This window comes from Littorina saxatilis, linkage group LG10 (genome assembly GCF_037325665.1).
Source record: "Littorina saxatilis isolate snail1 linkage group LG10, US_GU_Lsax_2.0, whole genome shotgun sequence".
NCBI lineage: Eukaryota > Metazoa > Mollusca > Gastropoda > Littorinimorpha > Littorinidae > Littorina > Littorina saxatilis.
This window is the reverse complement of record NC_090254.1, coordinates 16,382,451-16,388,450: the sequence shown is the minus strand read 5'-3', so window position 1 is coordinate 16,388,450 and position 6,000 is coordinate 16,382,451. Positions and strand designations below refer to the sequence as shown.

Here is a 6,000-nt window from a genome sequence, read left to right as displayed (position 1 = left end):
ACACACACACACACACACACACAAACACACACACACACATTTTTTGACGGGAGAGAAGAATTTATTCACAAAACATCATTGTATTGAATTAAAAGAACAGACCATCGGCACACTCATTCCATAAAAAAAATCATTTGTTGCGGCAAGTGAGGCTTCCATGGCATTTTGAATTGCATTTTAGTTTTGCTTTGTAGCAGGAACATTTGTTCGTTTGGCACTTTCTTGGCCCACCAGCACAATTGCATTTGGTAAAACCTTGGCCCCCCGATGCTGACTCTGCTATAATAGCAGAGCGAAGAGATACGTGTTTGTCAAGATTCACATCTCTCATGGAGAGCAGTCTTTGAGGGTGGTTTCGTGAATACCGTACTTTTAAAACCCCGGCCTTCACTGCTACAGTATAAATGTCAGTTGAAATGTCTCTGTTTAAAATGACACCTAAAATATTTCTGGCATCACCTCTGCCACGATCGACCATCGGCACGGGCACTGCCACATTGTCTCCCACTTCACCGCATTTGAAGTCCACTCTACTTCTTTTTACCATTCTCTCTGCCTGAGATAACTGGCCGGAGAATGCTTCTTTTCGAGCCCTTGTAACCCTCTCAACATGCGCAGTCAACATTTAGATGCATCGGAGGTTTGAAGTGGATCAGCTGTTGTGGTGGTTGGGTCAGCTGAAATAAGGGTGGCGTCAGCAGAGGCACACGGTTCAGCTGAAGTCAGGGTGGCGTCAGCAGAGGCACACGGTTCAGCTGAAGTCAGGGTGGTGTCAGTTGACAAGGCAGACGGTTCAGCTGAAGTCAGGGTGGCGTCAGCAGAGGCACACGGTTCAGCTGAAGTCAGGGTGGTGTCAGTTGACAAGGCAGACGGTTCAGCTGAAGTCAGGGTGGCGTCAGCAGAGGCACACGGTTCAGCTGAAGTCAGGGTGGTGTCAGTTGACAAGGCAGACGGTTCAGCTGAAGTCAGGGTGGCGTCAGGAGAGGCAGACGGTTCAGCTGAAGTCAAGTTTGCGTCAGCTGTAGAGTTGTCTGCAACAACTGATAATGCAGCTCTGGAAGCTGGCTGAGGCAAATCCAGTCTTGCCAAATCATCCTCTGATTCAAGATTGTCCAGGATATATAGAAGATATGATATGATATGATATGATATGATATGATATGATATGATATGATACGATATGATATGATATGATATGATATGATAATAATTATGATATGATATGATATGATCACACACACACACACACACACACACACACACACACACACACACACACACACCTAAGAACGCACGCACGCATATATAAGATTGAGTGAGTGAGTGAGCGAGCGAGCGAGTGAGTGAGTGAGTGATTGAGTGAGCGAGCGATTGAGTGAGCGAGTAAGTTAGTAAGTTAGTGAGTGAGTGAGTGAGTGAACGCCGAAATGCTATCGCCGCTAAGAGAACGGACCTGTGCGTGTAATATTATTATTTCAAATTTACAAGAGAAAAACAAGTGGCGTAAGGCGAAATTACTACATTTAGTCAAGCTGTGGAACTCACAGAATGAAACTGAACGCACTGCATTTTTTCACAATGACCGTAGTTCGCCGCTTGTGCATAACGGAGTGAAACTGACGAGCCTGTTCAGCGCGGTAGTAGTTTCGCTGTGCTGCATATAGCACGTTTTAAATTTTTATTTTATTTTTTTCAATAAATACCTTTGATGACGTCATATCCGGCTTTTTGTAAAAGTTGAGGCGGAACTGTTACACACCCTCATTTCAAGTTTCAATCAAATTGATTGAAATTTTGGCCAAGCAATCTTCGACGAAGGAACTCTCATGTAAAATTTCATAAAGATAGGTCCAGTAGTTTGGTCTGAATCGCTCTACACACACACACGCACACACACACACACACACACACACACACACACACACACACACACACACACACACACACACACACACATACATACACCAAGACCCTCGTCTCGATTCCTCCTCTATGTTAAAACATTTAGTCAAAACTTGACTAAATGTAAAAAGGAAGAACTGACAAACAATTGCCTTTTTCTAATTTTGTCATATTTTTAGAATCTACCTGTGCAGATATCATAAACAAGCAAACTTTAAAAAAAATTTAAAAAGAAAGATTTTGTAAAAAAAGGAAGAAACAAAGGCAAAACAACTCAGGGTTGAAGCATGCAACTGAGGTCAACAACAAAAATAAAAGAAAATAAACAAAAAATAAACAAGCAAACAAACTTTACGAATCACTGACACATGCAAACAACAAAAACACCACACACAAAAACACAAGAAAAAAACATCCGTGCCAGAAGGTAATTAACCATAAATTTCAACCTTACCTGAGTCAGGGTTGGCCATGCGTATTATTCAATTCCTCGCCACAGAAAAATCCTTCGTTCTGAAGATTCTTTTCAAGAAATAAACAACACACAAGAAAATTTTCGAACACTTTTGTCAGCACAGTAAAATCAGCCTTCTGCGAATAAATAAGAAACCCCTTCACAAATCTTAACTTCAAACTCCAAACTGAACACAACCTTAACAGCGAAAAGGTCGCGCGAGTTTACCAATACTCCGGCCCTTGCTCTTTCACTTGTCCAGTCAAAAACAATCAATGTTTAATTTCGTAATAGCGAAATTATCGACTGTGTTGAAATAGCTGCGTTCGCTGACGAGGGCGAGTTAAATTTCTGCTGTCGAAATACTGATCCGACATTTTGGTCTTAATGGGATACAGTCTGTCGTCTGCTTCAGTGGACACATCTAAAGGTGTGGCTCACAGGTGACAGCAAAGGAGGTTTGTATTTGGTGACGAGCGAGATTCTTCGTAAGTCTACGCTCGATGGTATGAGGATTCTAAAGGTAGTTTTAGTTCATTTGTTGGTGCGTGCGTGCGTGCGTGCGTGCGTGCGTGCGTGCGTGTGTTTTCCCCCTTCCCCCCCCCCCCCCTTTATGAATTTGTATTACTTTTAGTCTGTATGCCTGTGCCCTTGACATCATCCAACCACTTCTTTCCCCTTTCATTCATTTCCGTTCCTAGAGTTCCTTCCCCTTTTTGCGTGTTTCCCCTCCATTTTCTTTCAAACCTTGTTCGTTCTGTGTTGCGTCTGCTTTTTGTTGTCTTTTGTGTTCTTGTTTTTCCTGATGAAGCTTCCAGAAGCGAAAATTCGTTATCGTCTTATATAGCTATTCTGATGGACACGTGGGGGGATTCGGGGGCTGTGATTGGATGGTCTCACACATCCCTTTTCCGATCATCAAAGCATAACGCTACGAAAGTTGGCCATTTTTGCCGATATCCAAACGATATCGGCAATAACAAAGACGCATGGTTCCGGTTTCTTCCACGTGTATAAAGTACACGCATACCTCGCCAGGCTTGTGTCTGTGGCTAGTCGACAGACGATGCAATTTGCTTTGTGTGTGTTTTTGTTGTTGCTTACTGTACATGACATACATTACGTGTAAAATCCAGTTCTTTAACTGGCAGCAAACCTTGCAAATTTCCAGAAGCTGCAATCTGAAGCGACCTATCTCTGATTTTTGCAGACGATCTCTCCAATCACCAATGTTTAACACAAAATCAGCAAACTCTCCTGTCACATAGAACGTCCATTGTGTAGTGCAATGTTGAAATGAAGTTACCGGTCTGAAACATTTCGTCGTTTCTTTTGAGACAATCCTTGTTCTCTTATCATCTACAGATTTACCGCAGTCTTCACCACGCGAATTCCCAACAGAAGTCAGACTTTCGAACATACAACTCTACGTAGGCAAGCATGATACGTCATAACGTCATATGATTCCTAAGATATTGACGTAATGCTAAGCATCCGGTTATCTTGAGTTTTCTCCGTAATACATGTCCGTGGGTTTTTCAATGTTCGGTTATTTCCGTGGCTTCATGCAGAAAGGGAACCGTCGTCTGCAATCAACGACATGGACCATTCTGGTCCTTGTTGCTGACAAAAACATGATTTTAACACAGAATTTAATGTCAGAATAGCTATATAAACGCTATTGTGTTTTCATCGTAGCAATAGGGTCCGATATTTAGACTCGAACAAGTATAATGCGACTCGTCTTCGACTCGTCGGCATTATACTTGTCTCGTCTAAATATCGGGCCCTATTGCTACGCTGAAAACACAATAGCTGTTAGTGTCGTCTTTGTATCGGTGAGTACAGTAATCCTTTGTTTTTTTAACTTCATTTGTTGGTGATGAATAGAAATCATGACTTGTTGGCTCACGTAAGTGTAGCCTATGCGATGATAAACTTTGTCTGTCTGTGCGTGCGTGCGTGCGTGCGTATGTATGTGTGTATGTCTGTGGTAGAAACTTTAACATTTCCGAGTCTATGGATTACGTCAGTCTCGGTCAAAAGTGTTCGACGTGTGTGATAGAAACTATTTGAAGACGTCACATTATGACGTAAGAGGGTTAGACGTCACGCAAAGGAATTACTGAAAGTCTCGGTCATTGTTATTGTGAGCAGGCCGAGACTTCTTGGCAGATCCAGGGTCGCGCTTTCTTGCATAGTTTCACCTATGCTTACTGTGTGTGTGTGTGTTTGTGTGTGTGTGTGTGTGTGTGTGTGTGTGTGTGTGTGTGTGGGTGTGTGTGTGTGTGTGTGTGTGTGTGTGTGTGTATGTGTGACGGAGTGATTGAGTTTGTGTTACTGTTTGTCGATTTCTTACGTGAGCCTTGAAGGCTTCGCCTCTTGTTTTTTAATTAACTTAAAGGCACCGTCACAGTGCAGCTCACAGCCTTCGTTTTGCGTTTTTGTTACAGCTGAGTGCATTTACAGTTCAAAATCCTCATATGGTAGTAAAACAAACCCAAAACTACCCAACGACGACATCTGTGAAGCTCGACAGTTTCTTGTTCACATATTAATATTATCATTCGCCTTTTCGTATCAACCTCCTGTCTATATAACGACCCCTTTTCGTCGATTCGGTTTCGGGTGGTCGTTATCGGCGACAGATTCGACTGCATTTAAACAAGGTCTTGATCCTTTCTATTACAACTCTCGTCACGGCAGAATCTTCATTAAAAATAAAAGTGCACAGATCAATTCCTCCTGTGTGCGAGTGAGTTGCATACACTAGCTGATGCACGCGATGTTCGTTGCTAGAGTGATGAAAAAGAGCAAGGAAATAGCAGAAGTGTCAGCTGGGGGGGGGGGGGGTCATTTGTTCGGTTATTGTAAGGGACAGAGATGCTTGGTGGAGAGGGCCACGGTATAATGGAAGGGTGTGAGTACGTCTGTGTGTGCGTCTGTGTCTGTAGGCCCTATATGTGTGCGTGTGCGTGTGTGTGCGTGTGTATGTGTGTGTGTGTGTGTCGGTCTGTGTGTGTGTGTGTGTGTGTGTGTGTGTGTACGTGCGTGCTTGCGTACGTGAGTGCCGGCGAACGTGCGTAGCCACGGGCTACAGTTCGTGTCTCCATTCCAATTCAGTCATGCAATCATTATCACTAAACCCTAAACAAAATTGTGTAGTGCTCACCAGATGCATAATTCAATAAACATAACACACACACACAAACTCTGTCTCTCCATTTGTCTCGGTCTCTGTCTGTCTGTCTGTCTGTCTGTCTCTGTCTCTCTCTGTCTCTGTCTCTCTCTCTCTGTCTCTCTCTCTCTCTCTCTCTCTCTCTCTCTCTCTCTCTCTCTCTCTCTCTCTCTCTCTCTCTCTCAGTCTAAAGCATCTTCCCAATGTTAATGCACATGGAGAACCTCTATGTAACCTGTCCAATTTTAGCAACAGACTCGGACGTGCTGACAAGTCAAATCTCATATCACCAATCTACTCAAGACATTCCGCTCTTCATTGGTCTAGGGTTTGACAGGTGACTGCATCTTCCTTGTCCGACATAATTGCGTATAGGTTGACCAATCCCTTCACCTTCGAGAGTTATATGTATGTGTTTGTGCTGCCCAAATTGAAGGGGAAAGTCCCATGACGGAAGGCTTATTCT

At 43.3% G+C, this 6,000-nt stretch overlaps 1 protein-coding gene across 1 annotated transcript in view; it reads right to left on the bottom strand.

The window, feature by feature from the left end:
- The window catches only part of LOC138978281 (uncharacterized), a 140,803-nt gene extending 137,939 nt beyond the window's left edge, over positions 1 to 2,864 (bottom strand). Inside the window, exon 1 of the mRNA XM_070350959.1 lies at positions 2,357 to 2,864. The gene's annotated coding sequence lies outside the window, so the exon portion shown is untranslated. The remainder of the gene's footprint in view (positions 1 to 2,356) is intronic.
- Between the last annotated feature and the right edge of the window lie 3,136 nt (positions 2,865 to 6,000).